Raw genomic sequence first — 26,222 nt, 5'->3', positions numbered from 1 at the left:
CACACAGCTAACTTTATACTATGCTTTAGCTTCTACTATTGGTCGCATCAGTTTGATTTTTTTTTCAACTATTAGAGCTCATTTTAGTTTGAATATAAATGCGAGCTTCTGTTGTATTGTTGACATTGCGTGATAGAAAGCACTTTTGGATAAATTCACTTTTGTATTGCATTAGGCTTCATCAGAAACTTTTACCAGTACTAAATACCTCACACTTCACACTTGAATATAAACATAACCTGCCAGACTGCTATGTGCTTTTCACATCTCCTATGATCCCTGGAGTTCTGGGACAAGTGGCTGCTTACTATCAAACTCAAAACTACCTTTAACTCAATCTCCTTCTCCTGTTTCACAAATAGGCCTATGTAATGTGTTTTAACAATTTTAGAAACGACAGCTTTGTGAAAATTACACAGATGTGATGAAATGCAAGAGTGCCATAGCTGTAGACAGTGATAAAACTGTATGAGGTTGTCGCACACTGTATGGAAAAACACTCTTTATCAGTCTCTGTCTAAAGAGATATTTTTTATGTCCAGCTGTGTGGCTACATGGGTAGAGGTCTGGACTTTGTATATTTGGAATTTGAGCCCCTGGTAGCACTGTATTGGAAAATGGTGTTGTTCAGAAGGAAGAAACCTTCCCACTGGACCTGGCTCCAACAATGCTCCTTTAGGTTGACAAAGGATACCTTGCAGTCACTGGTGCTTTTCCTTTGGATGAGACATTCAACCCAAGATCCTGACTGACTGCATTTGTTAAGCTTCTAGGACTCCTTTCATGTAGAGAATTGGGATTACCTGGTCTCACTGCCTAAATTCACAATTAGTTTAATGTCATCAAGACCACTGGATTATCCCATCTGAAACCCCTGTCTTCTCACCCTATTTAGCTGCGTATGTGTGGTGAGCATTCTGGCACACTTGAGCAATCAAACAGAGCTACAAATGACTAATGTTTTGTCATTATGGGTCATCTGTATTGATCTAGTAACATTGGCTGCACACGCAAAGTTTTGCAAATGTCATATATCTCATCTCATTATCAGCCGCTTCTACGGGGTCAGGTCACGGTGGCAGCAAACTAAGTAGGGGACTCCAGACATCCCTGTCCCCAGCAATGCCCTCCAGCTCCTGGGGAATCCCAAGGGGTTCCCAGGCCAGATTGGACATATAGTCTCTCCAGCGAGTTCTGGGTCTACCCCAGGGTCTCCTCCCAGTTGGACATGTCTGGAAAACCTCCAAAGGAAGGTGCCCAGGAGGTATCCTAATCAGATGCCCGAACAACCTCAACTGGCTCCTTTCGAGCAGCAGCCCTACTCCGAGCTCCCTCTGGATGTCCGAGCTCCTCACCTTATCTCTAAGGCTGAGCCCAGACACTCTGCGGAGGAAACTCATTTCAGCCGCTTGTATCCGCGATCTCACCCTTTCGTTCACTACCCAAAGCTCATGACCATAGGTAAGGGTTGGAAGGAAGACTGACTGGTAAATTGAGAGCTTTGCTTTCCGGCTCAGCTCTTCACCCTCTTCACCACAAAGGTCTGATACAACGTCTACATTACTGCTGATGCCGCATCAATCTGCCTGTCAATCTCCTGCTCCATCCTACCTTCACTCGTGAACAAGACCCCGAGATACTTGAACTCCTTCACTTGAGGTAACAATTCATCCCCAAACCGGAGGCAGCAAACGACCATTTTCTGGTAGAGAACCATGGCCTCAGACTTGGAGGTGCTGACTCTCATCCCTGCCATTTCACACTCAGCTGCAAACCGCCCCAATGCACGCTGTAGGTCGTGTTCTGATGAAGCCAACAAAACCACATCATCTGCAAAGAGCAGAGATGCAATTCTGAGGTTCCCAAAACGGACACACTCCTCACCTTGGCTGCACCTTGGGATCTTTTCCATGAATATCACAAACAGAATCGGAGACAAAGGACAACCTTGGCGGAGTCTGACACCCACCGAAAATGTGTTTGACTTTGTGCCAAGAATGCGGACACAGCTCTCACTTTGGTTGGATTTCATATCCATCCAAGCATTTCTTGTGCACACAAAACCTGAAGCCTGCACACACTAAACACTACATACTTGACTCATTTCATGTGACAGTTAGTATGAGTAGTATGCAAATTCAGACACTGCTGTAGTCTTGATTTACCACAGAAATATTTCTGATGGTCTAAAGTTTGGGACACAAGAACAACTTTGGAACTTCCATGAATCTCTGTGTGCATGTGTGTGTGTTGAAAGGCAAGTTTGACCATAGTGGAAATTGCTTTATGCCCTTTTTATTTGCACCCTTTTCACCCACGTCACTTCTGGTCAGGTTATATGCACCGACATATAAAGGCTTGGATTAGGTTTGTGTGGATGGATGGACTGAAGGAAAAGGTACTGTCAAAATTCCTTGTAAAGTCTCACTAAAAAGCTTTTCGAGCTCTGATTTCCCGTGTGTTCAGGGCTAGGACTTCCATCAAATGTCCCAGGTGTACTGTGTGTGGGTGTTTAGGCGCATTTGTGTGTGTGTGTGTGTGTGTGTGTGTGTGTGTGTGTGTGGGTGTGTGCTTATTACCTCCCTTGATACGCTGAAATACAAAAGGAGACAGCGCAGGGCCACATCAATGCAGAGAGGGCGAAAGTTTAATATTCTGTAGTTGCGCACAATTTTAGCAGTGCTAATGATATCTCTGCTGCTCGGCAGTTTTTCAGTAAATTGAAGTGCCAGTACAGAAGCTCTTTCCCCACATTGTGTCATATGCCTCGTAAAAGAAAAGGGAGCTAAACTCAGTTCAAGGTATTACTTTCAAAACCTCTTATTAACCAATATGAAGGCTACATTGCTGTGATCAAAAAAGGAAGTTTTAAATTTGCCACCAGCCCCGCTGTCTCCTTCACAAAGGTGTTTTTTTTCTGACCTTGAGTTAGGGGTCTGAATAAAGAATCTAATGGATTCTGAAAGAAAATGCACTCCCAGAGGGTATTGTCAGGTCTGTCTGAATCAATTGACTGTACACTGACAGAGATGTTGTCTTGTCAGCTGGAGGGCGATTTTAATTTTCTCGAAAATGGAATGTAACGTGAAATTCTTTGATTAGTAACAGCGATTCACCTGGGAAAAGTTCATTGGTGTTTGTTTGTTTTTGTTTTGTTAGGTGAAAAAGTAAATGAAAGGGTTGAACTGAATACCAATGCAGCGGTAAACAATCCATTAATATCCTTTTATTGACTTATTTCTTTTCCTTTCTCCATATTATTATCTATGGTTATTGTAATTTTGCTGTCCCCTTGGATGGTCAATATTTAAAATCTCTTCAGATAGAAAATAAACATGGAGTTGTTTCTTTTTAGTTGTGAAATTTAGCCTATGATTACGCACAACTGTATTTGATGCATCGTGTCTTCATTATGACTCTGTCTCCATCCAGATATATAACTTTGTTAAAAGAAACACTCTGTCCATGGTGGTGTAGCGGTCTAAGCATCGGCTTTGTGTCGATGCAGTTGCCCACTGGGGATCGGGGTTCGCGCCCCGGTCTCGTCAGATCCGACTATGGCCGGACTCGACAAAGCAGCAATAATTGGCAACGCTGTCTTCGGGAGGGAGGCGGAGTTGGCTTGTGTTTGTCACATGAATGCGTCTCTGTGTGTGTCGGAAAAAGCAGTGGTTCGGCCTGGATTCGCCTTATCGAAAGTGGGGAGGTGTCTCCTTCAAGACTGCCGGCTGGAGAGATGCAGTTGGCAAATGCATGCAGTACAAGAGTGGGTGTTTGAACTAGAATAGGGAGCGATTGGCCACTAAATTGGGAGAAAAAGGGAAAAATCAGAAATAAATAAATAAAAAAGAAAGAAACACTCAATGGTAGGAAAAATGTTCAACAAATAATCCAGTGGTTTAAGTAAATTCTTTATGAGACAGTACAAGCCTGTTTCATGCCATAAGCAGTCATCAGCTGTCTGTCACCAGCTGATGATTGCTTATGGCATGAAACAGCTTTTACTGTCGCAAAAAATTTACTTAAACCACTGGATTTTATATATATATATATATATATATATAGATAGATAGATAGATAGATAGATAGATAGATAGATAGCACTACCATAATGCTGTTCTTATGTGTGTATGTATACTATGTTGATTTACAGTGTTTGCATTTTTTAGTGAAGTTGTGCTCCCTTAAAGGTTCTGGGTGGTTATGACAAAGTTCAGGCACTATATTAGCAGAGGGACTGTCAGGGTGCTTTCACACTAGGAACCCAGGCCCGTATCCGAGGACACTTGACCCCAAAGTCAAGTGCGTTTGATAAGTGTGAACACTGTGTACCGGGTCCACTTGAAAAGGTGGTCTCAATTAGGGGTGTAACAATCAATCAATCAATCAATCAATCAATCAATCAATCAATCAATCAATCAATCAACCAATCAATTAACCAATCAATCAAGTTGCATTTTATGTAGCGCTTTTCTAGCTGCAACTGCCACTCAAAGTACTTTACATTTCAGGTCAAATCTGAATTTCAGACACCTGTTATAATAGAACACAACCTGGTAAAATGCAATTAAACAAGAACTAAATAAAATCCAGCGTACCCAAATTAGAGTTGCGAGACTCGCTCTGCATTGCTCAGTTGCTCAAACCCATCAAACTGGATCAATGTATCGAATCAATGATCAGTGATCCAGTATTATCGATGCAGGGTGAAACCATCAATCGATGTCATCTTTAAAAGACACCAAGGATGTAAAAATGTTAAAGCTCAATATCTCTAAACCACTGAGCACACAGACAGAACCTTGTAAATCCCAGGTGATGAAGCATAGATGTGCGTGGTTTATGTTCATAATTGAAAGGTCATAAAGGACTCTTAAGTTAACTGATAAAAAACATTTGCGCTTAAACATGAGAAATGTGGCACTTTATAGTGAACAACAGGAGGTCCGTGTTTATTTTTATTTAAAATAGTAGATTTTTTTACATATCTGGAAGAGCTCGGTGATAAAATTGCCATCATATTTTGGTTGCTTTTTGTGAGTTGATATAAATGTACTGTATTTCCTGAATATAAGTTGCTGTTTTTTTTACTTTTTTCTTTTTTACTCATCTGGCTGGTCCTGCGACTTACACCAATCAGTCAAAATATTAAACCAACTGACAGGCAAGGGAACATTATCTCTTTACAATGGCACCTGGCAAGGGGTGGGATATATTAGGCAGCAAGTGAACAGTCAGTCTTTGATGTTGATGGAAGCAGGAAAAATTGGCAAGTGTAAGGATTTGAGCAACTTTGACAAAGGCCAAATTGTGATGGCTAGATGACTGGATCAAAGCATCTCCAGAATGGCAGGTCTTGTGGGTGTTCCCAGTATGCAGTGGTCAGTACCAATGAAAAGTGGTCCAATGAAGGACAACCAATGAACCAGTGACAGAGTCAGGGGTACCCAAGGCTCATTGATGTGCGTGCGGAGCAAAGGCTAGCCTGTCTGGTCTGATTCCACAGAGGAGCTACTGTAGCTCAAATTGCTGAAAAAGTTAATGCTGGATATGATAGGCAGGTGTCAGAACACAGTGCATCACAGTTTGCTGTGTAGCCACAGACCAGTCAGAATGCCTGTCCACCGCCAAAAGCACCTACGATGGCCACATGAGTGTCAGAACTGGACCATGGCGCAATAGAAGAAGGTGGCTTGGTCTGATGAATCACATTTTCTTTTACATCGTGTGGACGGCCGGGTGTGCCTGTTCATCATTTACCTGGGAAAGAGATGGTACCAGGATGCATTAAGTGAAGAAGGCAAGTCAGTAGAGGTAGTGTGATGCTCTGGGCAATGTTCTGCTGGGAAACCTTGAGTCTTGGCATTCATGTGGATGTTACTTTGACACGTACCACCTACCTAAACATTGCTGCACACCCCTTCATGGTAACAGTATCCCTGTTGGCAGTGGCCTCTTTCAGCAGGATCATGCACCCTGCCACACTGCAAAAAATGTTCAGGAATGGTTTGAGGAACATGACAAAGAGTTCAAGGTGTTATCTTGGTCTCCAAATTCCCCAGATCTCAATCTGATCGAGCATCTGTGGGATGTGCTGTAAAAACAAGTCTGAGCCATGGAGGCCACACCTTGTAACTTACAGGAGTTAAAGGATCTGCTGCTAATGTCTTGGTGCCAGATACCAGAGGACACCTTCAGAGGTCTTGTGGAGTCTATGCCTCGATGGGTCAGAGCTGTTTTTGTGGCATGAGTGGGACCTACACAATGTTAGGCAGGTGGTTTTAATGTTTTGGCTGATCAGTGTATATGTCAAAGCAACTTATACAGTGTAATTTTGTCGGACAAATACACTGTATTTCAACTAAGGTCACTAGATGGTGCTTTTTAATCTTGTGACTCAATTGAAAATACTGTAGTACCCTACCCATAGTGATTGAATGAGAGTATAACGGACATTGAACGGTTTGCCGTGGTCATTTGAGTAGTTCAAAAGAAAATGGCAGTTGTTGTTAGTTGTTATGGTGCCAACACACCTCAGTGGAGCTGTAAATGTTCGTACTTCTCCACTGTTCGTTTGTACAATACAGCAAAACCTCTCTTGAGTGAGTCCGCTACTTAAAAAGCAAAAAAGTCTGCGACTTGCCACAAATTGGTTTATATGGAAGTTTTTACAGAAGTTAGCGTGCTACAACTGTCACAGTTCTTGGCAATGGCACCGGTTCAAATAAAAATGGCCGCCGCTCTGACCATCCTGCTGTTTTAGTTTGAATTGGAATGTCCGTTCTACTGTCATTCAGTTTCTATGATACCACCTTATAAATGCGACTTATACACCAAAGCTACTTGTATGTTCTTTTTTTTTCCTCACAACAACACTTTTTTTTTGCTGAGTGCAACTTATACTCCGGTGCGACTTGTGGTCCGGGTAATATGGTAACTGTTTTAAATGGGCAGATGGTCTTGTCTCATGTCGATCACAGGCCCCTTGTTTGAATCGAATTGAAATTGTATTGTGGCAGACTTTGCGGTATCAGCAAATATCATATCGTTGTCCAAAGAATCAATATAATATAGTATTTTGATGAAACTTGTGATTTACACCCCTAGTCTCGAGTACGGTTCCTGTGTACTCTGGTACGGTTTGCATCAGGAGTGAAAACAACTGTACTAAAAGTGGAAGTGGACTGCTGTGCTACAAAGGCAATCCTCAGTGCTGTCTGTCTCATCCAAAATCTGCATCTGCACAAAGCATGCGCCAATCTTGTGTCTACATACATTTATGTAAGTGTACTTGGGTACAGAACAATGTTACCAGTGTAACGAAGCTAATTTCCTCTCTGTGGGATTCGATCCGGGGGGAAAACCCCACTACAAGGCGACAGCGCTGACCGCTCAACTAAAGGGGAGGCAGAGCCTTCATGTCACTTACTAGCAACAGACTGTATACAAGAACCCTTAAATCACAGTAAATTATGTTCTATCAGACAGACTTCTGCTGTAGATTAGTCATGGACAATTGGAACTGTGCAAGTTTTCCTTTTGTATCAAGTAGCACAAATTTGTATCATGAGGTGTTTGAGTTAATTTGCCTTAGATAACATTGCACGTCCTGCGATGTGACTATGTGCATGTGCATATCGCGATGACGATGCTGAAACGATATATCGTGCAGCTCTAACTCGGGTATGGAACAAGAGTACTAATGTGAAAGCTGAGCAGCAGGGGAGTGGAGGGGGGGGCAGTTGTACTCAGGCACTGTACCAAGCAATTGTACCTAATATGATCCATCCATCCATTATCCAGCCCGCTTATCTGAATTCAGGTCACGGGATGCTGGAGCCTATCCCAGCAGTCATTGGGTGACAGGCGGGGAGACACCCTGGACAGGCCGCCAGGCCATCACAGGGTCGACACATTCAAACCTAGGGAAAATGTAGTATGGCTGATTCACCTGACCTACATGTCTTTGGACTGTGGGAGGAAACTGCAGCACCTGGAGGAAACCCACGCAGACACAGGGAGAACATGCAAACTTCACACAGAGGATGACCCCCATGGTTGTACAACCCCGGGGTTCGAACCCAGGACCTTCTTGCTGTGAGGCAACCGCGCGAACCACTGCACCACCATGCCACCCTACCTAATATGAAAATGCCCTAATCCTACTTGCCTCCAAACCGTGCTCCGGTGACTGTACTAACACCCCTGTCCTCACACATTGGGAGCATTTGTTAATTTCACCCAGGCAAAGATTATGCAAGCCTGCAATGTGCAAGTGTCACAAGTGGTATTATCAGTGGGAAGGGAGAGATTAAAATAACCAGTAAAAAGAGGAGTGTGTTGCTATTTAACAAGACAGAGGGCTTGAAAGTGGGAAAGGGACAACACATAAGATAAAAAGGACTTAGGAATTTTTTGGGGGGTTTTTTTCCCCCTTTTTTTCCCCCAATTGTACCCGGCCAATTACACCACTCTTCCAAGCCATCCCAGTCACTGCTCCATCCCCGTCTGCCGATTCAGGGAGGGCTGCAGACTACCACATGCCGCCTCTAATACATTTGGAGTCGCCAGCTGCTTCTTTTCACCTGCCAGTGAGGAGTTTCGCCAGGGGGACGTAGCGCGTCGGAGGATCATGCTATTCCCCCCAGTTGCCCCTCTTCCCGAACAGGCACCCCAACTGACCAGTGGCGGTGCTAGTGCAGCGACCAGGACACATACCCACATCTGGCTTCCCACCCGCAGACATGGCCAATTGTGTCTGTAGGGATGCCCGACCAAACCGGAGGTAACACAGGGATTCAAACCGCCGATCCCTATGTTGGTAGGCAACGGAATAGACCGCTACGCTACCCAGGGAATTTCTTTCGTGCACAGTGAACAACCAAAAAGTTGAAAGTTGTTGTCAGCAACACGAGTGATTGTGTTGCTATGTTGGTAATGTTAGGGGAGAAGTCTGCTAACAGTTTAATTCATCACCATTTCTCCACCCTCAGCCTTTTCAGCTGCATACGTAATGAGCTATGACACGGTTTGGCAAAAAAAAAAAAGAAAGAAAGAAAAGAAACATCCACTGAGACTTCACCAGGTTATCAGAGTTCCCTGTTTATTCAAGAGCCAGAGCCAGCATATGACCTCACTCACGTATGTGTGTGTGTGTGTGTGTGTGTGTGTGTGTGTGTGTGTGTGTATAATCCACTCTGGCACAAAACTGGTGAGTTTGCAGCTCGACAGTATGCACATCAGTGATGGCGGCGGCGTGCTTGTGCAGCGCGTATCCCACACATCAGCAGAGTGACTCGAAGTGTCAGCCTCCATTAGGACCCACTAGGCATCGCAAAGCTGGCTGTCTAAATTTACCATGATTAGATAGCCGAAAACGGGTTGAGCTGCTGGCGTCTGGCAGCATGAAAGATGAACTTCATTCACGAGACATAATTAAGTGAAGGAGAGGGCGAGAGGGGAGATGGGGAGGGGAGAGAGGGAGCGATAAGACAAGATAAGATAAGATGAAGCTTTAATGATCCCTGCGGGCAAATAGGGTCACTGCTGTAATAAAAGAATAGGGTATAGATAAGAAGACAACAAATGGAACATATTAGGATGTCTCATTACAAAATGAGATTGAGCGTAGTCATATATGCTTTCGAAACATTAACGGATGCATTTCAGCTTGTACATTTCAATCCAAAATGGCTTCATAGCTCTTTATGATGAAGTTATTCATACTGAAGTCTAAAGAAACTGTGTTGTTGTCATGCTTACTTAGAGCTCTGATTGGCTTAAAATAAATATACTGTCTTCTGTTCTGTAAGGGCACGAGGGAGGTTGCTATCTGTCCCTGTAGTGTCAACACACACACACACACACACACACACACACACACACACACACACACACACACACACACACACACACACACACACACACACACACCTGGAGCGTCCGGGTAGTGTAGCGGTCTATTTCGTTGCCTACCAACACAAATCCCTGTGTTACCTCTGGCTTGGTCGGGCATCCCTACAGACACATTTGGCCGTGTCTGCGGGTGAAAAGCCAGATGTGGGTATGTGTCCTGGTCGCTGCACTAGCACCTCCTCTGGTCGGTCGGGACACCTGTTTGGGGGCGAGGGGGAACCGGGGGGAATAGCATGATCCTCCCGCGCGCTATGTCCTCCTCACTGTCAGGTGAAAAGAAGTGGCTGACGACCCCACATGTATCAGAGGAAGCATGTGGTAGTCTGTAGCCCTCCCCGGATTGGCAGAGGGGGTGGCACAGCGATCGGGACGGCTCGGAAGAGTGGGGTAATTCCCCAAAATACAATTGGGGAGAAAAAAGGGGAAAACTCCAAAAAAACACAACAAAAAAAACCTCTCAGTTATACGGTGTAAGGAAGGATGCTGGCCCCTCAGCGAATGCACCCTTGGGCGCCTGTCCTTGAGTTAAGAGGAGTGTTGTAGTGTGATTGTATTAGCCAGACTAGCGGTGGAGGCAGTCTGATTTGCATTGTCATTGGATCTCAGGCACAATCAGACAGGACATGTAGTATAATCCGTACAGCATGCACACTGTGGTAAGAAAGTACAGGCCGGAGGGTAGGAAAGTACTCCCTGCATTCAGTAGTTAAATGCACAGTATTGCTGCTCTTTCTGACGATCACCATGTACTCACTCACTGAAATCTGGCTGAGCTATTGCCACTACAGTGAAAAAGTTGCTGTTGTATCATTCACAGCTGTGGCAAAGACAGTAGCGGCAGGACAGATGACTTGTTTCTGATGCCTCCAAGTCCTGAAAAATGAGTCCTTCAACAAAAATGAATGATGTTGTTTTTGCAGTCGTATTTGATGACAATAGATAGACTTGCCACCATATATTGCTCACTCATTGTCATTGCATATTGCATACATAAAATCCAGACAGTATCCACATTCATATGGCATTAGCATGCTAATAGCAGGTGTTGGTGGGGCAGAGTCACACTACACTGCGTAATCTGGTTTTCGGGTGCAGCGCGAGCCCCAAGTGTCTCCTGCGTCATGCTTTCTAGTGTGGAAAAACCATGCACTTAGAATATTGTTGTAAAATGTTATTGTCCCTGTAAAATGACTTGTTGGTTTGCACTTTGGAGACAGGAGATAACACAGAATAACAAGAGGAAAGAGTCGCTGTCCTGCACCCATTTCCAGCTGTCTCTCAGCAACACGATTATGGGCAAGAGACTTAAACACAAAAGTCTCTCTCTCTCTCTCTCTCTCTCTCTCTCTTGTTCTACCTCCTCCCTTCTCTCTGTTTCTCTCCATTTGTCTCCCCACGTATCTAGCTCTCTATCATCTCAGCGTGTGAGCCTCACGACAGGCGTTGACCACGGTCTGTTTAGCATGTAAGGTCATGTTGAAGATGACCTGTGTGTGTGTGTGTGTGTGTGTGTGTGTGTGTGTGTGTGTGTGTGTGAACGGTGATTGATGTGTGGAAATTGTCACGGCTAATTATTCCCGCTGTCCTGAGGCGAGCCTGTCTGTCTGATGAACTTTAACACAGCGCTTGCTGTGAGGAGGGAACTATGATGGTGGTGGTGGTGGTGGTGGGGGAGCGTCACAGTTTGGTCAACAGAGAAGGTGTTAACCGTTTTATAACACTACTTTTAAAAAGCCAAGGGTTTTTCTTAGTTGTTTGTGCATCCTCACAGTAAAATCTGTAATCTTTGTGTGTGTGTGTGTGTGTGTGTGTGTGTGTGTGTGTGTGTGTGTGTGTGTGTGTGTGTGTGTGTGTGTGTGTGTGTGTGTGTGCGTTTGAGACAGTGCATTTTTTTAAGTAGTTTTTTCGACTAAGAGCTGGCATCTGACAGGCGATCACTGCTGGATGATAGCAATGCGGCTGAAAAAGTAGCGGTTCTCTTTTTACCCCCTCCTACGCTCCTCCACTTCAGTATTTTTCTCTCTTCCTACCTCTGCCTTCCCGTTTTTATCTCTTCTCTCTGTTTTCTTTATTTGCTGCCCTTCTTAGCCAGTGCTTTCTTTCATTTCTGTTTCTTCTCACTTCTGTTCTGATATCAGACGAGCGCCACCTCGCTAGTAAACATGCACATGCACACACACACACACACACACACACACACACACACACACACACACACACACACACACACACACACCTTCACACATCAACACACAAACATTTTACCCTCAAATACAGACCATGCCACAAATTATGATCTCACACACACACACACACACACACACACACACACACACTTTAATTTCCTTGCTCCCTGCCTGTGCCTCTCTCTGTCCTCTGATGGGGGTGCTGGTGCTCTTTGCTACACCTTCACCGGTGCAGTATTCTCTCCTCTGCCCATTATCACCTTTGCTGCTGCTGCTACTGTTTCTAGGCCTACAGTGCTACACCCCACAATCCTGTTACACAAGGACGGTGTCTGATAGGCTTAACCGTTAGCACCATTTGCAAAGTTAATAGCTACCATCAAAGTGGCAAGTGGCAACGTAATTCAATTGCACTCACTCCTAATGCCACGTTTGACTGTACTGCGTAAGGCCGACAGTTTCATAGTAGCGTCATGGTCATGGAGATTGTAGAGAAGGTAAGGTAGCATGAGGCGGGTCCTGGCGGGGGAGTCTGTGAGGAATACTTCTGTCACGGTGAGAGGGCATTCGATGTGAATGCATGTCGTTGGTTTTCGCTCTCTGCAGCTTTCAGACAGAAGCTAGCAAAGCAGCTGTGTGAGTTACTTTAGCTGTAAGCCAGCTGTAGAGAAAGGGTAATATATGTTGGCTTGTCTTTTACTGTATTATTAAGAGCTGTCTTATCTTTTTTTGGCCTATAACAGAAAGTGAAAGCTGGGAATACTGCTGGACCTTGAAGCCAAAGCATTTTAACATTGTCAAGGTCTTTTGCCAGCCTTTATTGTTTCACAGTAACGTTGTCAGCCAATTATGATGTGTATTTGTGGGAATGAATACTTTTGTTTGTCCACCTCCCAGAGACCAGTCTTACCGCTAAGGTCTGTCCTTTATCTGTCATGTTTCAGTAGCCTGGGGAGTTTAGTTTATTCCTTTTTGTACATGTGGTCTTTTATAATGATGATTTATGAATTATTTTCATCACAAAAGGTTGAAATGCACTTTAGAGTTGGATCTCCATAAGTTGTGGCCACATTCATTTTTTTTTTATCAGCTCTGCTACATTTTTAAAAAAGGAAAGGAAATAACTGGATACCTGCCAAAGTGGCTGGTAGGATACAAACTGTCCAGCAATAACCAAAAGTTCAGGTGCATTTGGACTTTGGCTGGTGTTCTTGCTGATAATAGTAAAAGGAGACCAGTGAGCTCCGCGCATTCATTAGCCCCACTGAGCTATTTCTAGATGGACAATTTGTTAAAAAGACATAATGGCAACACTTAATTCATCTCAATTGGGAAATTATCCTTTTGCTTGTCCCCTCCATCGCGGGGAGAGGGTGCAGGGCCAGCTAAAGGACAGCAGAATGATATAGCATTATATGTCACCATATCTGAGGTCTCTCTGCATAATGGTATCGATGGTTAATAGTGAAACCTCAAATTTTGATCTATGAAGGCGTATGAGTAGTTGTGAAGCCCTTTTAAATCAGCCAACAGTTTTTACAGGTACAAGTCATGGGTCTGCTTCCCTAGCCCAAAGGTTGAAGCAGTCCCGAAGTTCTGTTCATCCATTCAGCAGCCAAGGAAATAGGCTACACCCTCAGTAATGCTAAGCTAATTACTTCTTGGTTTGATATTCTGGCCCAGAATTCAACATCAACCACATTTGAAGTGTTTACTTCAAAAATAAGATCCTCATTATTTCAAGAGAAAAGACACATTTTCTGATAGCAGAAAATCAAAACAAAATATGGTAAGTGAGAGCTTGGTTGATGCTGATAACTTGGTATGCTCCATGTTGCAGAAATAGTGAATGCTATAGTAGGCCCCCTGCTGTTAGATGAGTGGAAAAAAAGATGAGTGGAACGGGGTACATCATTTGAGGGGTGTGTGACAGATACCTTACCCGTCCATTATGAATGATCTGTGTTCAGTAAAATTAGTAATAAAAATACAAATCCTAGGCCTTCCAAGGTGATTTTTTTTCAATATTAGAAGTGAACACTTTAGATCCATATATACACATTATTAGTTTTTTGACTGACTGGCATCCTGAGAATGTGTGTGTGTGTGTGTGTGTGTGTCTATGTATATGTATATATATATATAAAGTAAATTCTTTAAGAGACAGTACAAACCTGTTTCATGCCATAAGCAATCATCAGCTGGTTGCTATATATTTAAATCATCCTCCCTCCCTTTTTTGGGTGGTGTGTGTCTTCCTCAAGCCCGGGTGCTCTATCAGAGGCCTGGGAGTTTGAGGGTTCTGTGCAGTATCTTAGCTGTTCCTAGGACTGCACTCCTCTGGACAGAGACATCAGTTGTTGTTCTTGGAAATCTGCTGGAGCCACTCTCCCAGTTTGGGGGTCACAGCCCCTAGTACTGTTATTACCATTGGAACTACTGTGGATTTCACCTTCCACATCCAGTCTAGTTCTTCCTTCAGCCCTTGGTATTTCTCTAGCTTCTCATACTTTTTTTTCTCCTGATGTTGCCGTCACTCGGGATTGCTACATCGATCACTACTGCTGTCTTCTTCCTTGTCGACCACCACAATGTCTGGTTGGTTAGCCAGCACCTGCTTGTCAGTCAGGAAGTTGAAATCTGACAGGATCTTAGCTCTGCCATTCTCAACCACCTTTGATGGTGTCTCCCATTTGGACTAGGGGATTTCCAGTCTGTATTCAGTACAGATGTTCCTGTACACTATCCCAGCTACTTGGTTATGCCTTTCAGTGTACACTTTCCCAGCTAGCATCTTACATCCTGCTACTAAGTGCTGGACTGTCTCAGGGGCTAAGTCTTCCATGATAACCCCTCTTCTTCCTCCCCACTCTCTGTCTTCTGCTGCCCGAGGTACTCAGTCAGCAGTTCATCCTGGGGGGCCCTCTTTCTGATGTACTCATTGCTGTTTCTTGTTTCATCCTGGATAGTGGCTCTGACATTCACCAACCCTTGGCCCCATCTTTTCACTTATTGTACAGTCTGAGGTTGCTGGACTACAGGTGAAACCCTCTATGCATTGTGAGGAGTTTCAATGTCCTGACACCTGTGGCCTTTATCTCCTCTTTTGGCCAATTTATTATTCCAGCTGGGTATCTGATGATTGGTATGGCATATGTGTTGATGGCTTGGCTCTTATTCTTCCCATTGAGCTGGCTCCTCAGGACCTTCCTCACTCTCTGGAGGTGTTTGGCTGTAGCTGGCTTCCTTGCTGCCTCCTCACGGTTTCCATTTGCCTGTGGAATACCCAGGTACTTGTAACTGTCTTATATGTCTGTTATCCTGCCATTTGGTAATTCAGCCCCTTTAGTCCTCACCACCTTTCCTGTTTTTGCCACCATTCCACTGCACTTGCCCAGTCTGAATGACATCCCAATGTTGTTGCTGTAGATCCTGGTGAGGTGGATCAGTGAGTCAATGTATGCCAGGATTTTTATATATATATATATATATATATATATATATATATACACTACCGTTCAAAAGTTTGGGATCACCCAAACAATTTCGTGTTTTCCATGAAAAGTCACACTTATTCACCACCATATGTTGTGAAATGAATAGAAAATAGAGTCAAGACATTGACAAGGTTAGAAATAATGATTTTTATTTGAAATAAGATTTTTTTTACATCAAACTTTGCTTTCGTTAAAGAATCCTCCATTTGCAGCAATTACAGCATTGCAGACCTTTGGCATTCTAGCTGTTAATTTGTTGAGGTAATCTGGAGAAATTGCACCCCACGCTTCCAGAAGCAGCTCCCACAAGTTGGATTGGTTGGATGGGCACTTCTTTGAGCAGATTGAGTTTCTGGAGCATCACATTTGTGGGGTCAATTAAACGCTCAAAATGGCCAGAAAAAGAGAACTTTCATCTGAAACTCGACAGTCTATTCTTGTTCTTAGAAATGAAGGCTATTCCATGCGAGAAATTGCTAAGAAATTGAAGATTTCCTACACCGGTGTGTACTACTCCCTTCAGAGGACAGCACAAACAGGCTCTAACAGGTACTATTTAATGAAAATGCCAGTTGGGGACCTGTGAGGCGTCTGTTTCTCAAACTAGAGACTCTAATGTACTTATCTTCTTGCTCAGTTGTGCAACGCGGCCTCCCACTTCTTTTTCTACTCTGGTTAGAGCCTGTTTGTGCTGTCCTCTGAAGGGAGTAGTACACACCGGTGTAGGAAATCTTCAATTTCTTAGCAATTTCTCGCATGGAATAGCCTTCATTTCTAAGAACAAGAATAGACTGTCGAGTTTCAGATGAAAGTTCTCTTTTTCTGGCCATTTTGAGCGTTTAATTGACCCCACAAATGTGATGCTCCAGAAACTCAATCTGCTCAAAGAAGTGCCCATCCAACCAATCCAACTTGTGGGAGCTGCTTCTGGAAGCGTGGGGTGCAATTTCTCCAGATTACCTCAACAAATTAACAGCTAGAATGCCAAAGGTCTGCAATGCTGTAATTGCTGCAAATGGAGGATTCTTTGACGAAAGCAAAGTTTGATGTAAAAAAAATCTTATTTCAAATACAAATCATTATTTCTAACCTTGTCAATGTCTTGACTCTATTTTCTATTCATTTCACAACATATGGTGGTGAATAAGTGTGACTTTTCATGGAAAACACAAAATTGTTTGGGTGATCCCAAACTTTTGAACGGTAGTGTATATATATATATATATATATATATATATATATATATAAAATCCCAAAGTCACACAAATTTTGAAATCTAGTTCATTTCTCTCCTTGGCAGGCTCCCACTTGGGCTGATAAAGTTGTAGTTTTTTTTTTTAAAGAAAAGCTGCTTGTAAGCATTTTTACCCCACGTTGTACTTGTACCTCTTGTTGCAATTTCACACTGGTGTAACATAGACTGGTGATTAGGTATTTGTCAGTTAGCTGAAAGTCAAAGCTTTTACATATATTTGTGAAAGTTGCTTACGAATGAGGAAAATTAACAGGCTAAAGTGCCAAATATGTTGTGCAATTAATTTAAGGCCAGACATAAATCGAGCAATTGGAACCATAAGCTTAGATGCAGGTTGCAAATCTCAAGCCAGTTTACCTGATGGGAAAGTCTTTAATATTCAGGAAACGTTTTGTGCTGTAGTGTTTGTGTTTTGGAGATCTGCCAGCATATTAAAAACAATAAATGTTTTAATGTGATGCGTTAAGGACAGGGGGAGCCTCTGAGAGTTGAGAAACAAGTAGATCTCTTTGCAGAGACACACACATGAGCCCTCACACCTATACATTCCTCTGTGCTCAGTGTCCTCTTCCAGCCATCTGGGCCATCCATCAGACCTCCTGAGCAGGTATAATCCAAGGGGGAGTATCTTTTTACAAGACTGCTGTTAGTTTATGAGCCGTCTGTTCCCAGGTGCCATTGTCCTTTTAGATGAGTTAGACCGTTCAGGACACTCACTCAGCATTCAAGGTTTATAGGAGGGGGAGTTTAACTTTTTTATACACTTAATGATAAAGGCTTCTATTAGGATGCTAAAGCTATACTGGCCAACAAACAAGCAGACAGTGTGCAACACGAGATGGGCTAACACTTGCACTCAGTGCTAAGCCCAGTTTTTTTTAATTTTTTTTACCCCCCCCCCTCCCCCCCAGTTGTATCCAGCTAATTACCCCACTCTTCCTAGCTGTCCTGGTCGCTGCGCCACCCCCTATGCCGATCCGGGGAGGGCTGCAGACTACCACATGCCTCCTTCGATACATGTGGAGTCGCCAGCCGCTTCTTTTCACCTGACAGTGAGGAGTTTCACCAGGGGGACGTAGCATGTGGGACGATCATGCTATTCCCCCCAGTTTCCCCTCTCCCCTGAACAGGTGCCCCGACCGAAAAGAGGAGGTGCTAATGCAGTGACCAGGACACATACCCACATCCAGCTTCCCACGCGCAGACATGGCAAATTGTGTCTGTAGGGACGCCTGACCAAGCCAGAGGTTGCACAGGGATTTGAACTGTCGATCTCCGTGTTGGTAGGCAATGGAATAGACTGCTGTGCTACCCGGACGCTCGACCTAGGCCCAGTTTTAACTAAAGCAATAATATCCAAGAATTATTTTGACTAATTCTTGGATATTATTGACATTATATATGACAGCGAAGCATGTGAGCGCTGTGAGCATCTGCCATTACGGTAGGGAATTCCCTTGTGAGTACAGTGACTTTTATGCAACATCTAGCAATGTAGGTGTACCGTTTAAAATGTTTTCTTATTAATAGTGCATGTAAGAGTAAACAAAAACATTTGGAAACACAAGATAATTTGCTGTCTAGCTCCCTGTTTACCACAAGAGTCATTGGAAGTTGAAAGTAAAACTTTGTCTGGAGCCTGAGAGTATTCTTTGCATAGCAGGATTGAGTAGTTTTTTGGGGTTGGGGAAAGATTTTTGTCCACTGTCCAGCAGTCACATCACATCGTAGTCCCTTGTCGCTTAGTAGAGAGTGTGCTCTAACGGTTTTTAAATGGGAAAAACAACACTGTTTGTTCCACAATGCTTGGGGCAAACTGGTTTTTAATGTCCAGCGAGAACTAAGCCTCTCATGATCAACGGCTTCTTTCTATTGTGTATGACAAGAGCAATGCTAAAGTAGTGCTGCGTGATATGGACAGTATTATTTTCACAATAATCATTGGGGATTTTGCTTTACTCGTTGGGGATGAATACTTATGAGCTCCTGAAATGAGATCCAGGCAGTGGTTACAAGAACAAGGTGATAGATTGTCTGAAGCTGTTAGAACAGGACAATGCTATTGACAGAATTTTGTACCATAGATTATACCCAGATGAAGCTGATCCTAGTCTGTATGGTTTACCTAAGATACATGAACAGGATGTGCCATTACGACCTATTGTTTGTATGATTATCTCAGTGACCTAGAACATCTCTTAAGTTTCTGGCATATATTTTTAACCCGTTGGTAGGCAGTAATGAGCATCACATTCAGAACACTGGATTTTGTGGATATGGTGAGGGACATCATTATGGAGAGGGAAGAAACAATGGTCTCTTATGATGTTACGTCCCTCTTCATGTGCACTCTTGTTGATGAAGCAGTGGAGGTAGTCCGTATGAAATTACAAATGACCCCACCCTTAGCAATAGGACCACCCTTAACACCGACGAAGTGCATCTGCTCCTGAAAATATGTCTTCAGTCCATGTACTTCACATTATAGGCAGAGGCATGGGTGGGCTATGGGTTCCCCAGTCTCACCTGTAGTGTTCAACTTGTATATGGAGGAAGTGGAAAATAGTGCTCTGATGTCCTATCCGGGGACACCACGTAGCCATTGGTTCAGATTTGTGGACGGCACCTGGGTTAAAATTAAATTTCAGGACATCCCACATTTCACTGCCAACATTAACTCTGTGGACAACCACATCAGGTTCAACATGGAGGATGTGAAAAATGACAGGTTAGCCTTCTTAGTCTGTGAAATTGCAATTTGTGATGGGGGACATTTGATTGTTGACGTTTACCGTAAACCAACACATACTGATCAGTAGTTAAGGTTTGACTCTCGGGGCGTCTGGGTAGCATAGCAGTCTATTCCGTTGCCTACCAACACGGGGATCCCGGTTTCGAATCCCTGTGTTACCGCCGGCTTGGTCGGCGTTCCTACAGACACAATTGGCCATGTCTGTGGGTGGGAAGCCGGATGCGGGTATGTGTCCTGGTTGCTGCACTAGCGTCTCCTCTGGTCAGTTGGGGTGCCTGTTCAGGGGGTAGGGGGAACTGGGGGGAATGGCGTGAGCCTCCCCCATGCTATGTACCCTTGGCGAAACTCCTCACTGTCAGATAAAAAGAAGCAGCTGGCGACTCCACACGTATCGGAGGAGGCATGTGGTAGTCTGTGGCCCTTCCTGGCTCGGCAGAAGGGGTGGAGCAGTGACCAGGATGACTCAGAAGACTAGGGCAGTGTTTCCCAACCCAGTCCTCAAGGACCCCCTGTCATACAGATTTTCTTTGCAACCCTGAATAGGTACCTGTTTGTAGTTATTCAACCAATCAGCAACGAATTATGTCAGATGTTGCACACCTTGCATAATTAAGTGCTATGAGATGATTGGTTGAGTAAGTACTAGCAGGGCTACCTATGCAGGATTACAATGAAAATCTGCAGGATAGGGGGTCCTTGAGGACTGGGTTGGGAAGCACTGGAGTAGGGTAATTGGCCAGGTACAATTGGGGAGAAAAGGGGGGGGTTTGACTCCTCATCCACTGGAGCACATACTAGGAGTCATCAGGATGCTGTTTCACCGAGCTGACAAAATCCCCACCAACACAGTGGCCGGGGAGGGGGAGACATCCCACATTAAACAGTCCCTGGTTAAGTGTGGTTATCCTAACTGGGCGTTTGTTTGTCAAGGCCAGGAAGATGCCCAAACAGTGCACCTGCCTAAGCGTAAACCAGTGGTGATTCCATTTGTGGTGGGAGTGTCGGAAAAGCTGAGACGCGTATTTTCCAAACACCATGTCTCAGTTGCTTTCAAACCCCCAAACACGCTGCACCAGAAATTCGTCCACCTCACGGATTGGGTCCCCAAGCACAAACAGAGCAGTATAGTGTACGCTGTTAAGTGCCAGGAGGATTGCTGTGGCTTGTACATTGGGGAAACCAAACGCTGGCCAAGATGATGGCACAACACAGAAGAGCTAACACGTCAGGCCAGGGAACACAAGGATCGTCGGTTCGAATCCCTGTGTTACCTCCGGCTTGGTCAGGCGTCCCTACAGACACAATTGGCTGTGTCTGCGGGTGGGAAGCCGGATATGGGTATGTGTCCTGGTCGTTGCACTAGCGCCTCCTCTCTTCGGTCAGGAGGAAGTAAGGGCAATAGCGTGATCCTCCCACATGCTACATCCCACTGGTGAAACATCTCACTGTCAGGTGAAAAGAAGCGACTGGCAACTCTACATGTATCGGAGGAAGCATGTGGTAGTCTGTAGCCCTCCTCGGATTGGCAGAGGGGATGGAGCAGTGACCGGAACGGCTTGGAAGAGTTGGGTAATTGGCCAAAATACAATTTGGGAGAAAAAGGGGGAAAACTCCAAAAAAAAAAGTCCTATGTAAATAACATTTTACTTATTTACTTACTTCTTGGTGATACTTGTTCACCCTTCTTTCAAATTTTGACCAAATCTAAGAAAAAACCCTCAAAAGTCCTTTGTTTTGATGCTGTTTGTGTTTGCTGATACGGCTGTTGTTCCACATGTTGTTCCACATTGCAAACCTTTTTGTGGAACATTTTCCTCCTTTTGAATTTGAAGTGCAATGTTTTACTGGTCATAGTAGTAGCAGTAGTAGTAGGCGAAAAGTGCTTGTTTATTGGTGTGTGTGTGTGTGTGTGTGCGTGCGTGCGTGCGTGCGTGCGTGCGTGCGTGCGTGCGTGCGTGCGTGCGTGCGTGCGTGCGTGCGTGTGTGTGTGTGTGTGTGTGTGTGTGTGTGTGTGCGTGCGTGTGTGTGCGTGCGCGCATATATGCTGCCGAGGACCTCATGGCGCTGTGCCCCAGTGGCCACGCTTCATCTGAGCGGTGCCTGAATAGTGCATGGTTGTGGACCGCCAACTGTCTCCTCTCACGCTCCCATCAGAGCCTCGCTCAGCCAGCGCTGACTGACAGCACTAACTCCCTTCCCACTGGGCTGTGTCTTCCATTCCTCCAACTGACCCGCATTCAGGACTGTACAGTACGCACGGGCAGGCAGACAGGTGGACTGACTGACAGGAAGGCAGGCAGGTGGAGAAGTGCTGCAGGTACACACTCACACAACATCCTCGTCCTTCAGGACTGCTCGTATTGAGATTGCCTCACTCAGCTCCTTTAGCACCATTGTTTTGGTCCACTCAGGAAGCACACAAGAAGTGGGTACAGGCCCTCTGAATAGATGCCTGGCTTGGGAGATTTACGTCTAGTCAAGAAAACAACACTTGAGTTTCAGTTTTAAAAAGATGCTTCATTTGGGTATGCCGACTTGTAGCATTGAGAGTTGGACAAGTGTACTTGTGACCAGAATGTCGGCAGTTCATATTCCCAAACAGAGGGATACAATCAGGAGGATTGAGATGAACAACACCTGTTGTTTTCTCCTCCTTTAGCAAGCAGCAAGCTACTACAGCTACTACTGAGGTCCCTTTAAAGCAAGGCACCTAACCCCAAACCGCTTCGGTCCTTCATTCCAGCTGCTTAGAGGCCAACAGTGTAGCACTGTATTTGCACTGGGCAAATGCAACCTCCCCCTTTTTTAACTATTCCCCTGGCTGTTGTCCTTCATAAGATTTTTTTTTCCCCATCAACTTGCCGAGTCAAATAACAGCTTAATTTCGTAAAGACATGTGGACATTTAGTTTGATTTTGCCCCCTGAATGTTTGTAGAGTCATTGAACATTCATTACCTCTGTGGGTCCCATATCGGTGCAGCTGTTATGGTGTTTAACAGACGGTACGCTGTGTCTTAATCACCCCCTGCGGTCCTCAGCTTTACTCCAGCCAAGACAAAGTGTGGCCTTGTAAGTTCATACATAATTGAATACAGTCGTGGAAAGGAGAGACTAGAACCTGTGGACATTTGTGCCCTTGAGTTGTTGTTACAAGTGTCATTATTGCTGGGGGGGAATAGGCTATAGTTTCTATGGTTGAGTCTCTCAGGATTCTGACCCCCGAAGTCTGCAGTGAGCTAGTTCCAATACATAATATATTTACATACTATATTTACCTAATATATTTAGAAATGTCTTTTTTTGTTGTTTTTGTTTTGGGGGGGGTTTCTCTCCTTTTCTCCCCAATTGTATCTGGCCAATTACCCCACTCTTCCGAGCTGTCCCGATCTCTGCTCCACCCCCTCTGCCGATCCTGGGAGGGCTTCAGACTACCACGTTTCCTCCGATACTTGTGGAGTTGCCAGCCACTTCTTTCCACCCAACAGTCAGGAGTTTCGCTAGGGGGACGTAGTGCATGGGAGGATCACGCTGTTCCTCCGAGTATCCCCTCCCCCCCGTACAGGCGCCCCGACCGACCAGAGGAGGCACTAGTGCAGCGACCAGGACACATACCCACATCCGTTTTCCCACTCGCAGACACGACCAATTGTGTCTGTAGGGATGCCCGACCAAGCCGGAGGTAACACAGGGATTCGAACCGACGATCCCCATGTTGGTAGACAATGGGCTAGACCGGTACGCTACCCGGATGCCACGTTTTAGAAATTTCTGCCTGCCTTCTCCAAGGGATGTCGCAATGCAGGGTCAGATATCGAAAAGACTCCCTCGAGCCTGTAGAGATTCTTTATATTGCTCAAGGAAACATCGGCAATCCAAGTGCTTACAAACATGGGATTGAATCTGGGTCCCCCAGTTGAAGCCTGCCCCCTACTTACTGACGCAGCTAATGAAGTGATGTGTCAAAGTAAACATCAGCAAGAAGCGTGGCCCCTTTATGCTCTAGGACCGCTGCACTAGCTTCCTGACCCTGTGCGCTAACTAGAATGTTCCCTTCAAAGAATTAAATAGTGTATGTCAAAAGGTAAATGAAAATTTCTTCAACTCTAGCAAGTCACTTTGTTTGTGTGTTGTTTTTATCGTCAGTAGTGTTTCAGTTAAGTAAAGCTCACTGACATTGATTTGACTTAACCATTGTCTAATTTTGGTGCCTATCCAGCATTTCAGTCTACTAGAGCGACCCTCTCTTGCGTAGTCCCTCAGCACCAGATCTCATTCGCTTGAGCACCACTTGTGATCAATTTACTTTACTTGCAGTCGGTTGGAAAGTAAAGTGGATTTGCTTTCAGATCCATAGAGTGAAAACCTTTTGTCGTAAAACGTCTTTCAAATCCAGCCAACAGGTAAAAGAGGTAATTAATAATCCATGCTAAGCTCTTTCACATGTAAATGACTCACACTTTAATTCAGCTTGTGCTTTGCCTCAATGTATTGCTGCTTTGTTTTATCTATAGAGACTTGCCAGGGAAATACATTGGCGGTTTTAATTTGCCAGTTGAGTTTCTTCAGCTGGCAATATGTGGGAGAGAACCTGACAGACTTTGACCATCAGCTAAAAAATGGATTGTTAACATTCTTTGTTGCTGCTCTTGCCCAGTGAAGAAAAACAGTCAAGATATCATGGCATGCCTTCGATTTTTTTCTCTCTCTATTGCTCCTTGGGCATGGCCATCTCATTCATAATGCACAAGAGATATCCTGGACATATTTTCTGAGAGATGAGCTAGCCTCACACTAATGAAATGACATCTACAATTTAGCCAGTATATCACCTAGACTCGTGCTGTTCTCTCTCGCTCTGTCTCTCGCTCTCTCTCACTCTGTCTCTCTCTCTCTTGCTCTCTCTCTCTCTCTCTCTCGCTCTCTCTCTGCTTGCTTCAGCAAATGGAATTTCTTTCTTTGTAAATCGATCAGTCGTTGCTGAAATGGGTTGGCCTATCAGCTGTATAAAGGATTTACATGTACCTCTTACTCCTGTACATTTTGCATTGGGCATTATTACAAGGGCCGTTTCAATTTTCCTGACATTTGAAGGGACTCATTCCAGTCAATATTACTAAACCTCTTTTAAATATGTCTCAAAAACACAAGTGCTACATCAACAAAGGTCTTTAAATATTAACCTCTAAAGAGCTCCGCATTCAAACCTTCATTTAAGCCTTCATTTTCAAACAGCAGGTGTAAATGTTTTCATATGGTATATATCCTTTTAGATCAAATGCAGCTTTGCCATCAAAATCTATCTCCTTTTCCTCTGTGCAACCAGTCCTCAGCGGAGGAGTGAGTTCAAGCTACTCCCCTTTCACATTGCCAATCCATGTATCAGTTAACTAATGCTCTGGCAGCCAAGCCGCTAGATAGTAAGTCATCTTGACAATTTTTGGGGGAAATCTGTTAATTTGGATTCTGCTGCAATACTGCTTGGAGACAGTATGTTTAGGATGCTGGGGAGAGAGGGCCATGTTCTGTCATGCATCATGTCTGATGTATGGGTCTAACAGGCAGATGCTCTTATTCGGGTACCAAAGCGGTTCCAACTAAATGTTTGTCCTGTGCCTGTGTGTGTACACACGCTCACATACACTAATGGATAAAATACTCATGTACACACGTGGAGACTCGCACTTTATCCTTTACCTGGAAACTCACTGCAGAGTGCCTGAACTAGACCAGTAGTGCAGACATGGCTATCTGTAGGTTGGAGAAGCTTAGGGAGGAAGAAGGCATTAGCCAGCTTATGGTGACTCCCACCCCACCACCCACATCTCCCCTGTCTTTCCTACCCCCTATGGTGAGATTAATGCCAGGTGGAGGAACGAATACTTTAATTAAGCCTCAGCCCACAAGATTCATCGGCTCATTTCTGCGTGCGACAGCACAAATGAAGGTTCAAAGGGTGCAGGGTGAGAGGAGAGACACCGTTGACTAGCTCATCACAACGTAATGGATGGATCTCCTCCCTGGAGATAAAGGTTTCACCCCAAAGTCTGAGAGTTTAAGATGGTTCACACCACCGCACAGCTCTCTGGCTGGATTTGTTCACAAGCATCCCATCTGGGTGTTCATACACAAGCTCACATCAACACACGCACACACACACACACACACACACACACACACACACACACACACACACACACACACACACACACATATATTAACATTTTGCCCTTCCATTCTTTAAGTCATGCAATGAAAGTGATGAGAGGAGAGACAGGGAAAGAGGCAGGGAAAGCTGAAACTGCTCACCACATATGGCCTGTGTTGCACATGTGAGAGATTTTGAACCACATTTATGCTTAACTTGCTGTAGAACAATCTAGCCTTGAGGTAATTGAAAACCCCTGCTACTGTTGAGCTCTGGCTCCCTGTTAACTAGCGAGGCCATGGTGCCCACTAGATTACGGTATTGACTTTCTATGTAATTAAAGTCACCGGGGACTCAGGAGGTAAAAGAGTTGAAGTGCGGAATGTATAGGAACTATAAGTGAATAAATTGTTGCTCCCATCAGCTGAACAAGTCCTAATGTGCTTCACTGAATTTGACCAAGAGACTTAG

The 26,222-nt window shown here is 44.5% G+C and overlaps 1 protein-coding gene across 1 annotated transcript in view; it reads left to right on the top strand.

The window, feature by feature from the left end:
- The window catches only part of tbc1d22a (TBC1 domain family, member 22a), a 238,848-nt gene that overhangs the window by 18,471 nt on the left and 194,155 nt on the right, over nt 1-26,222 (top strand). The gene's annotated exons all lie outside the window — the stretch shown is intronic.

This window comes from Lampris incognitus, chromosome 3 (genome assembly GCF_029633865.1).
Source record: "Lampris incognitus isolate fLamInc1 chromosome 3, fLamInc1.hap2, whole genome shotgun sequence".
NCBI lineage: Eukaryota > Metazoa > Chordata > Actinopteri > Lampriformes > Lampridae > Lampris > Lampris incognitus.
Note: the sequence above shows the minus strand (reverse complement) of the source record. Positions and strands in the feature narration are given on the sequence as shown.